The sequence below is a fragment of the Octopus bimaculoides genome, chromosome 13, assembly GCF_046866305.1.
Source record: "Octopus bimaculoides isolate indiv1 chromosome 13, ASM4686630v1, whole genome shotgun sequence".
NCBI lineage: Eukaryota > Metazoa > Mollusca > Cephalopoda > Octopoda > Octopodidae > Octopus > Octopus bimaculoides.
The window spans coordinates 36108972-36121471 of NC_142940.1; the positions used below are offsets into that span (position 1 = coordinate 36108972).

The window sequence follows — 12500 nt, forward strand, 5'->3', positions numbered from 1 at the left end:
AATAATGATAATTCGATCTCTTTTTCACTCATTTCAAGCTGAAACTCTCAGAAGTATTCTTCATTTAATATGACGTCCATTATACTAGATCTCTCTTGTAAAAGTTGTATGTATGTTATTTTAACAAAATACTTGTTCTTTTACTATGTGTTCATGATAATGAAAATAGTTTTTTTCTTTTTAATTTCCTAAATTATTATATATTTACGAAATCATTTTCAACCAACTCTAAACATCAAAAATAAAAATGAAAACGTTTAAATTTATGTTATCGATTTAGATCGTTGTTAAACAAAAATATTTTGACAAAAATTAGATCACTATTTTAAAGCGATACAAAATAGAGTTCTGTATGTCTACGTATAGTTTCGTTTTTTTTATTTTTACTTTAAGCAAAGGCCATGGATGGAAAGTCAGAAGCTATAATCTAAATGTAAGACAGACATCCGACTATATAAAATATGTGTATGCGTTTCTTCCAGTAACTCCTCTTATATATCAGCTCTGTCACGCTATTCCTGATCCACCACACATTTTGTACCCTGAAAATATACACTGAATAAGAGCAAACAGAATTTCTATCAATTTGTTTTTTACATATCGATTATTATCACACCGTGCCTTCTTTGTGGTATGTAAAACTTTTGTTTTCTCTGTGGTATGTAAAACATTTGTCTTTCCTATGTTTAATTCAAGACCATTCGATTCTAATCTGCGCTTCCGCTTTTAGCGTTGCTTAGCTAATTCTTCAAAAGATTACGTTTTAAGGGCCAGCTCATCAGCATACCATAGTTTCTTCAAAAAGTCAGTCTTAAGCTCCTCTGCCAAGAATAAAAAAAGCAAAGAGGAAGAGATTACGAAGAGGACACCCAACTGCATATAAGTTCATCGAGAAACTCGTTGCTAACCCTCATATTGCCAACAAAATCTCTGTAAATGACTTACATAAACGTATTTTACCTGGCATCCAATATACTACCAAGTTCGATTATGTGTTAAAGGTTTTCTCGACGTAAACCAATGATAGATATAGAAGCTAACTCTTTGCTAAGAACTTTTACTTTAGTTGTCTCACGTGAAAGAGACCATCAGTGCAAGTGAAAGCGAATAAGCAAACCCGAACGGATACAGAAACTCTCTTTCTGCTAACAGTCTATATTTTCATGAAATAATTCCAGTCTGAAACTTCTATAGTTACTCCTATCTCAACCACCTCCTTTGCAGCACCTGAACATACAGCTTCATCAGTCATCTGGTGTAGCCCCTACCTATACTACTGGACTGACTATACTTCTGCAAACGATTAACCGTCATTCTACTTTCTAAAGTAAGTACTCATAGCATCTTGGCGAAACTTTTTCTGCTGACCAGAGAGAGATGTTCTCTGCTTTCACTTAATGGCTATTTCGACCGAGTAAGAATCAGTTTCAATAGCTGGACTCTTTGTTGGAAATCCATAGGGGTATTCTCCCCTATCTCCCTCCTCCACATATACATTTCACACAAGTATTCACACACGTTTCAACTACGCCATTTTGATTTACACTGTCACATTGCTTTACAGACCGGAACTCATCATGCCCCATATCACAGATAATTGTCAAAATCACTTACCTACCGCTTCTCTCTTCTGAAGCGCAATGGTGTCTCCCAACTTGATGATGTCGATCTCGGTCTCTCTCTCTCTCTCTCTCTCTCTCTCTCTCTCTCTCTCTCTCTCTCTCTCTCTCTCTCTCTCTCTCTCTCCATCCCTTTATCTCTCTTCCACTCTCCCTCTCTCTCTCTCCGTCTCTCTCTCCCTCTCTCTCTCCCTCTCTCTCTCTCCCTCTCTCTCTCTGTTCGCTTTCATGGTTCTACCTACCGTGTCATTCACTGCTAAGTAACCTTCCTTCTATTTGTAAATTTGCTTCCTTATGAGGTACACGTATAAGCATACATACCCATTCATGTGAATATGTATCTATTTCGACGTGTATATACATAAATACAACTGTGTGTGCGCGCGGAGCATGTAAAAGGTTTTTATCTGCGTGTATGTGCATGAATGTATTTGTGTGCAGTCTACGAATGTTTTATGTACAGACACAAATGTATATAGGTAGTATGTGTGTCTGTGTATATATGTACATATATAAATGTGAACAGATACCACTAGGCGTTTCTTCTACCGTTCACTACTTCACACCTCTCTCTCGTTTTTATATTTTTACATAACTCCAGTGTCACTGATTTAGGGTGGTCAATATTATCAACAACAATGCAATTGACCTCAGGAGGTTTCTACATGAAACATCGATCTTGAGTGGTTTGAGCTGAAATCATAAGGAGACAGGAATAAATACTGATTCTGCCATCTGCTGTATTTCTCCTTATATGGAGATATTTATTTAAAGTTACAAACCTAAGGAAATGGTACAGAGAAACTTGAAATGCTAGAAAAAGCTGTCATATGCCACGCAAAACTATATCATAAAAAAAATGCATTAAGCAATGTGAGCACTGATATAATGGTCGGTAAGATTATTATTTTTTTGTTTTTGTTTCTTTCCAATGTTTCTTGGATTGATACGAAAAATATTTTCACCATAGTGTTTTATTTTTATTTCATTTTATTTTACTGTTTTTTTATTAATTTACTTACTTTTTGTTGCACTATTCTTCCACTGCAGCTTTACTTTATCGATTTTGAAATTTGAATAAACGTTGCCACTTTTCAGGCAGATGATTGTGGAGTTCTAAGTAGAAAAAAAAATGAGCATTTTTTGACACCTGCTTTCAATGAAAGTTCCAAAGCAAAAACAGCTGCTTGAGACATTTGTGTTGTATGCAGATAAGGCGCTATTGTTGAAAGAACTGCACAGAAATGATGTTCACGATTCACGGAAGTTAAATTCCGACTTCCCAAGCGTTTTCGCGTTCTGGCTGACCTGTTCAGTTGAGTGAGGAACGATTGAACGAGTTCATCCACGAGATCTGCGCAGCAGATGAGATGTTCTCACGATATCACCATTCATCATATCCACTTGATAGGTCCTAAAACTCGGTGTTGGTGTGCCACACGCTTTGAACGAAAAAGACAAACTACAGTGCTCCTTTATCGCCGCTGGTTTACTCACTCGACACCGGGCTACTAGTGAACACCAGCGATGAAACTGGGGTCTTTCCGTCAATATAAAACATAGGAAAGAACTGTTGAGTCCCAGCAAGCAAGCAAGCAAGACCTCGAGCCAAACCAGAGCTGCATCCACCACTCAAGACAATGATTTGCATTTGGTGAAATTTGGAAGGGCTAATCCAGTACAAAATTATTGAAAACAAAACACATGCTCAATGCAGAGATTTACGTTCAACAAATGCACCGACTCAGCAAAGCAAGTCAGCTGAAACGATCCGACCACTGACACGGCGTGCTTCTTTAAGCTACAACTCCTGCGTTAAAAATGCCGTAATGCCGTATTAGACCGTATTTTCCTGAAGTAGTACCTTCAGCTTGTATCTTTTTCTATCACTCTCCATTTATCTGTAAGGCTTTTCATTCAACTACGATGTGGAGCAATAAACGTAGCTTGATGAATTCTTTGAATCACGACCCAGTAATTTCTGCTACCAAGGCTTTGATGCAGTGAACAATGAAGGGGAATATATTATTGATTGATTTATTAAAATTGTCAATGAAAAATTAAAGCAGTGAATTTATCTGACAACTGAATTCTAAACAGACGGAATGGTGATGACAAGAACTTCTTTATTTTTAGGTCTCGTCGTTCAGTGGTTAACTTTGGGCAATACAAAGACATGAATACAATGACATGAATACAATGACATCAATACAATGACATCAATAATAGCGCCACACTAGCACCTTTTTTTTGTCATGAGAGATAGCAGTAGATATGACCGTTTACATGGCTTCTGAGATGGATGGAGGGGAGGTACGCTGAAACTGTAGAACTCACCCGAATGTTTGCAATAGAATGGGTCCCGCAGGATGATGAATAAAGTCTCCCGAATAAGTAGGCTGTTATAGGATTTGAACTCAATGTGCAAAGAGCCGGAGAAGTACCACAACTGATCCACTCAGATGTTCTTATATTTGCGCCAATTTATCGCCTTGAATCGGTACTGCTTAATCAAATCCAGAAAGATGAAAACCAGACTTGACTTCAGCCGGATTTGAACTCAGTGCACAGTGGGTCGGGATTGTGAGACATTCTATCCGACGTTCCAGTGAGTACCAAACCATCGCTTAGTATATTATATTTTTATGGAGCCCAAAGGGAAAAAAAGGCTTAGCCGGATTCGAACATAAAATGTTATATTATAAGAAATGTAAAGTGTAATTAAATAATAGAAGGTAAATTATTGATTTATGCATTATTTGTAAGAATGTCGAGTAGTGATCGTGTTAAAATGGTAAACATTAATGAAGAAATATAGAAGTGTGCCATGAAAGAACATTAACTACGCTTGCACAGGTAAGGTGAATAAAGAAGAGAGAATCGTACACAATGGACGTCTACTGTTTCTTCTGCTGATACTGCTGCTGCTGCTGCTTTTAGGTCTTAGCATGAGGCATTGAGAGAACGGCAACGCACTTGCTCTACCTGCTAGAAATAGAAGCCAAATTGCTCTCAAACCCTACCATTTTAGGATCGAGTTCAGAAATGAAGTAACGTCACTCTGGAAAGGATAGACTATATTAGATAATGTAGTTTAGACACCGCTACAACAATATGAAAGTCACAGATGTAAAAAATAAAGATGACCTTAAGCTCAAGAACAACAGCGGATCTCTGTTGGAATATTTGTATGAGCATTATGTTCTCTCTGTCTGTCTGTCTGTCTGTCTCTCTCTCTCTCTCTCTCTCTCTCTCTCTCTCTCTCTCTCTCTCTCTCTCTCTCTCTCTCTCTCTCTCTCTCTCTGAGTTGTGTTCATTATGATTTCTTATTCCTGACTCGTAATACTACAGAGTTTCGCAGGTGGCAGTCATAGTATCCATAGCGAGTGTAGAGTTATCATATTTTATGCAGATAAGGTTTAAAAGTGAACTGAAAACAATTATGCGTTGGGGGGAAAAAAACATTTTACTCCTTGGCTAATATTATTTTAATTAATTCTGCAAGTAAGAGAGACAAGAGTAGACATGTGAACTGTGAACTTTTAACACAATAATCGAAATGAGGATGGAAGAACCATTAAGATAATGTACAGAAAATGGAAGACTGCAGATCCACGAAACGCGCGAAAATCAATAGTTAAAATATAGAGATTAATCTACGGTTTCACAACGGTGTCTATACACTGAGGCTAAAATACGTGTTTACTGAAAACACACACAGTTTATGTTATTTTTCATGCAGGGGCAACCGAGGTGCGTCCCACATTGCTGTGCCAAAAACGTTTGCCCTTCATTATCTTTCGTAGAAACTCAATTTTATGTAATTTGTCCCTACCAATAATAAAATGTTAGGTTACAGGACTATCTAAAATGTAACATCTGACTAGACCTGTTGTTAAGCAATATCCAATGAAACCTATACTGCACTGAGAAACAATATTAGAGATGGGTGAAATGTGTCCATAAATTTTGTTTGGTCTTCTGATTCGGCAATGAGTTGTCTTGAGTCCTCATGAGTAGCCTGTTGTCTCTGAAGGGGATTCTTTTGCACCTTCTTCATAGCTCAGGTTTTAGTTCCATTGAGGAATACTCTGTAAAATGTAGAAGTCCAGGCTAGTTGCCTTTTGAAATACTTGATCGACCGATGATTAGAAGCGTCTTACCGACAGTTCAGGTTAGTCTCAAGGAACTATTCCTTATCATCAGAAACTTAGCACTGAAGGTACTTGAAATCATTGCCCTCATTGAGTTGTGCGCTATCGTTGGAACAAATTGGCGGATGGCTTTCGTCTTCATTGATGCTCATGTAGGTAATATTTTTATATTGAGAAACAAAATGACTTTGGTTGTATCAATCTCAAGGGAGATCTACAAATATTGCTACGTCGTGAGGGCAGGATAATCAGAATTGTGAAAGTCAAAGAGATGCACACTCCACCGACATCTTGAACACTTCTGCTTGAATAAAGTCAAATATTTACCTAAGGATGTCGTCCATTGCGGTCACAAAGGAAAAAGCGAGAGTGTATTCCTGAAGTATTGCTATTGTTGTTAGAAACTATTTTGCTTGACTATCTTTGATTGGCACAAAGCTTGATAGTGATGTATTTGACAATCTCATCTGGAATATCATGTGTCAATAGGATATGTAATAAGGCCTTTCTGTTGACGCTATCACATTTCTAGTTAATATTAACATATTTAATACCGGAAGGATTGACAAGCTAACTTGAAGTATTTGTGCAGTGAGAATTATACAAAACCGATCGAGATTATCATACGGATCTCAATAAAATACTAATATTTCCTTGCCAGTTTTTTTTTTACCACACCTTAGTGAATGTCAACAAGCATTTTCTTTCTACAAATACCTAGTATTTAAAAGGAATCTGTATACACAGAACACATTTTCTCAATATATAACAATATCCAGCCCTTTATATCGTTATTCCTGCGCATTCCCATTTCGTATTGTATGCGAACATTGACCCCTTTAACTTCCACATGAATGCTTGTATTTATACATATATATATACAAGGTGGAACATTCTTTTAAAACAGCACTTCAACACCGTGTAATATACACGTCACACCAATATACAATATCAATTACTGTGTATACTATATGCAATTTTATACATTACTATTCTATATACTTTTCTTGCTTGCTGTGTTTATATCACTTAGAATCACTGTCTTTATATTATTCTGAGCTATTTCTGTTGTATGTATCCTTCAGTAATATCATTAATCCTTAACCTACTATATAAATTACAGGTGAGCAAAAACTAATCTTGAAATAAACAATTTCATATACGCAGCAAATAAAATTTATTCGTTCTCTTCTCTTTGCTAAAACCCAACATTATTTACAACAGAGAAATATATTAGACATTATACAGATGGCATCGCTAAGTTATTCTTTCACTTTTCGATGCTTTTCTTTAAAGTATCGTTCATTTATTTGTTTTCTTTCTTTATTCAATCGTTTATCTGGTGTCGCTGTTTTTAATATCTTCGTAGTAATGGCGCTAGATTGATTTCAATTATTTTTTTCTAAATGGACGCAACATCTCACACAATTATTAATATCACTGGGGCCTACTGGATAATTAACTGCCGGTGAACGAAACGCCATCAACTATGTAGTGATATCAGCAAAGCTTAGAGCGATGATAATTTACTCTACGGCATTTATTATATAGAGCTCGATGTAAGTAGAGTTACTCACAAAATCATTAGCTTCTTTCTGACGTCAAATAATAACTTGCATATGTTAGAAAAGACAGAGGAAGTTGGACATCCACGTTTTCTCAACCCAGCGGCTTTCTAAAGTAAGCGAATTGATTCGAACATATTATCGAAATCGTGTCCGAGAGATAAATTCTTGGTCTACGGCGCTAATCTGCTCAGGGATTTTCGGCAAAACATAACTCCTCATCTCAACGCTTCTATAAGCATAACTCCTCATACATCAAGATAGATGAAGAATGAAACTTTGCAACAATCTTATCATTTCCAAGGATATTATTGCAGGTACCGGGAAGGAACATGGCTCAATAGTTACAGCGCTGGCTCATAATCATGAGGTAGTGAGTTCGACTCCCGCACCAGGCTGTTGTGTTCTTGAGCAAGGCACTTTATTTCACGTTACTCCAGTTCACTCAGATTACGACGTCACTGGTACCAAGCTGTATCGGCTTTTGCCTTTCCCTTGGATTACATCAGTGATGTGAAGAGAGGGGAGGCTGGTATGCATTGGTGACTGCTGGTCTTTCATAAACAACCTTGCCCAGACTTCTGCCTCGGAAAGTAACTTTCTAGGTGCAATCTCATTCATAACCGAAGTGGATGCTCTCGTTGCAGGTATCACTGAATTTGAATTAACTTTCTGCCGTCAATGGAAATTATGTAGAGAAAAAGTAGGTTATCCTGCGCCATATACACAGAGGAAAAGATATTGTAAGTTGTGTGTTGTACGACCACTTCCCTTTTACCGAATTAATGAAGTGCTACGATTATACAGTCTTCTAAGTTTCGAACTATAACTGTCAAAAAAAAAAAAAAAGAGATCATTCTGAAGAACACACTAACTACTAAATGAAATCAATACAGGTTCTTTATCAATAAACAGCGTGAATTTAACTAAAAATTCTAGCCTCCCAACAGGGTAATGATATCGAGACTTGTTACATTACAAGATTCACATTTTATATAACATTACTTTTTTCCTTTCGTGTTTTTTTTTCTTTTTGTTTGTGTAATCTTGACTAGATTTTAATACATTTTATGTCAATAATTCTGTTCTTAAGTTCCAACCGAAAACTGCCAACTGTATTCCAGTGTCGCTTACCTGTCATGTGACACGACCTTGCAATGATTTTTAATTCTGTTTACAACATTTTCTTCTATCGTACGCAGTCCTCCCCCCATCCATCGCTGTCTTTCTCATTTCTCTTCCTTCCATTTTTCTCTTTCTTAGTTTTTGACTCTTCTACGTTTTCTCTTCTATTTCCTCGAATTTACCACATACTTAACCGTTGTTCAAATTACAGTTCAAGAAACTAGCCGCTAAACTAAAGATGTATCTCTCTCTCTCTCTCTCTCTCTCTCTCTCTCTCTCTCTCTCTCTCTCTCTCTCTCTCTCTCCCTTTCTATTCCTCTCTCTCCCTCTCTCCTAAGCAGTTAGTTTTCGCAGAGACATAAACCAAGAAATAAATTGTTTAAGACCTGGATGTGTTTTTATACGTAATTCTATTTCGTTGATATGCAGGGGGGAGAGAAAGTTAAGAGGAAATTGTCTCAACTGTAGAATATTTTGCTATGAATTAACTAGAATCATGTTAGTTAAAGAAATCAATTTTGATTTATTTACGAGCCTGGAGGAAAGAAGCCCAAGGTTATCAATGAATCGTTTCTTCAGTATACATCAATGTAAAGATATACGTATCAACGTACATACAGACACACACAACTGTATGTATATATATATATATATATATATATATATATATATAGACACAGCCAATATATATTGTATATTACATAAACTTGTGTATATGTATATATAAATTTATATATATATGTATATATATTATATTATATTATATCATACTATATACACTTATATATATATGTGCGTGAGTGTGTGTATATAAGTTTATATATATGTGTAAATGTACATATATATATATATATATATATATATATATATATATATATATATATATATATATATATATATATATATATATATATATATATATATATTGATGCTGCTTTTTTGGTTCAATTACAATTAAAACAATTTAACATTTATTTGATGGCCCACTCTATACTTTTGTAGGGGATAAAACTATTATTCTTAAACAAGAATATTGTTGACAGTAATTTCAAAGTTTCGACCAGCTAAGCCATCATTGGACTGCGATGAATAGTTAGTCTCTGTTGAGTTAAAACAATCTTTGCGTGTGTGGACTTGAGTGAGGTGATAATTAGTTTTTTTTTATCGTTGGTAGCTATGGAAATGGTGTTTTGGCAAAGTTTTATTTGATTAAATTCAGGGTTATCTTTTTGTTTAGAATTTAGTAATACATGTAAGATTTTGTAAATAAGCCTGTAGGTATTTCTCTTTTGTTGGGTAGGCAGAAGGTGTGACAGTACCTTTTTTTTTTACTCTTGTCTTTATTGCTTTCAATCTTTTGCTTTAGCAATATAAAGGACAAAGGTACAAAGTCTATTACTTTAGTCTTTAGTAATTGGTTGTGTCAATATTTCTTTCACAAAAGAATGTAGAAAGGAGGTAAGTTTAAGCTGGTCATTTATTTACTTGTTATTTAGGGTAGTTCTTGTTTCCATTTGTAAGTTTGCGGTTATTAGACAGCCATGCTATTGTTTTGTTAGTTTAAAAAGTTGTTTCTCTTATGCTTTGATGTTCAGAAAAGTATTTTGTGTAAGGGTTGTATGCTTATGTTTCTCTTAAGCATTGTTCTATAAGCAATTTGATTAGTATATAGGAATTTTAACCTTCCTGTTTTGTTTAGGTAGAGTTTATTTGGTGTTTGTTTATAAAATTTCTTCAAATTCTTTTATAATTACATGTTAATGAGAAACTGATATAGAAGGTATGTATATATTCATGTGTAAAAATGCTAACAAAATTATAATATGATTTAATTTAAAAGATAAAGGAAAGCTTTCTTTCGGTTTGCTTGCATACAAGTATGCATTTTATGTGCTTGTATGTAGGTGTGCATAGTTATATTAGAAACGTTTTTTGTTGGGATTTTAATTGGAGATAGGGAGACTTTTAGATATCAAGAGTATTTATTTAGTGTAAATAAATGTAAAGCTATAAGAGTTTATGGTGTATGGGGATGGATGGGAGTTGGCGAGATTTTAACAAATTTATCCGTTAGAAAAGATTATTGATTTGAAATGGTTTGATGTTTTTTTCAAATTTTGTGCATGCATGAAGAGACTAGTTCGGAATTTGTTTCTGGATTTGGTCCATGAATGTTAGAATGTGGTAGGATTCACTTGTACAAGAGTTTGTCCTGTGGGATACACACACACACATACACACACACACACACACACACACACACACACACACACACACACACACACACATATATATATATATATATATAGTTAAAAAAAACAATAACAAAAAAACAACAAAGTGAGGACGTGATATGGATAGTATTATTGGACGCTCAGGAAAGGAAAGAGAGAGTGTATGACGTTTCGGGCGTAGCCCTTCGTCGGAAAGATGGAAAGTTCGGAGAATGGAAGAACGGATGTATCTATCTACGCATATATTTGTATGTATGTGTGTGTGTGTGTGCGCGCGCGCATGCATACACACACAATCTCAAACAGTCATATATATTAGCAGGGTTACCATAATATTTAAATGAATAAACGACAATCTAATAAACGACAATCTAATAAAAAGGCTGCAGCTACAAGATTTGAACTCTAAACTTCCGAATTGTATCTTTGATTAATGGTGTACTTATGTATGTAAACCAATTACTGCTGTGTCTTATACAACCCAAATGTTAAAATGAATATGAAAAATACGACAAAAATGACATTGATAAATGGCCAAACGACGATATTTCAGGAGCTTTAATTTAATATTTACACATAAACATGTATAGAGATACGAACATATGTATATTCGAAATATTCATAAGTTGAAATATATAGTTTGACACATGCAATGGCATATACACTTGCACATTGCATACAAACATGCACGGATATGTTAATGGTTGCTTATATACTTCTGTAGAGGACATACACACAAACCTATAAATTCATACATGCATACATAAACTTACAAACATACATAAATTACATACATATATATTCGTACATATATAGATGTATGCATATAAAAATATGTGTATACATACATATATATTCGTACATATATAGATGTATGCATATAAAAATATGTGTATACATACATATATATTCGTACATATATAGATGTATGCATATAAAAATATGTGTATACATACATATATATTCGTACATGTATAGATGTATGCATACATACATGTATACAAACATGTAAAACGTTATTATACACAGGCATACGGATCGTCATATGCCTCCAGTCATTAAATATTGTGCAGCAATATACATTTCATTAGGCATGATGGCACATGGCTCAGTAGTTAGAGTATCGGCCGCACAATCATGAGGTAGCGAGATCGATTCCCGGACCAGGCTGTTTGTTATGTTCTTAAGCAAGGCACTTTATTTATCGCTGCTCCTGTTCATTCGGCTGTAGAAATGATTTGCAATGTCACTGTATCGGCTTTTGCCTTTCCCTTGGATAACATGAGTGATCTGAGGAGGTGAAGCTGATATACATGGGCGACTGCTGGTTTTCCATAAACAATCTTGCTCGGATTTGTGCCTCGGTGGGGTTGGGTACTTTCTAGGTGCAATTCCGTGGTCATTCATGACCGAAAGAAGTCTTTACCATTATTAATGCATGATTGTATAAATACATATGTACATACATGCATATATATACACACGCATCCATACGAGCTTATATATATACATACATACATGACTCCGCTGAAGATGTTTAAATTTCTAGGCGAGAAATTGACGCTTTTTCCATCGATCATAAATTCGAAAACAAATTAACTTAGAAAATTTAACATACATACTTGCATGAGCACACGCACACATAGATGCACACGTACAAACATACATACACGCATGCATCAACACACGCAAATATACCTATTTACATACATACATACATACATACATACAAAGACGTTAAAATCGGTTGTCCAGCGCATATCAGCAATGTAAAAAATATGAGTAAAAATGAGAACATGTACG

General features: G+C 35.2%; 1 protein-coding gene across 2 annotated transcripts in view; it reads right to left on the reverse strand.

Annotated features, from left to right (window-relative positions):
- The window catches only part of LOC106880606 (glutamate receptor ionotropic, NMDA 3A), an 851602-nt gene that overhangs the window by 710680 nt on the left and 128422 nt on the right, over positions 1-12500 (reverse strand). The gene's annotated exons all lie outside the window — the stretch shown is intronic.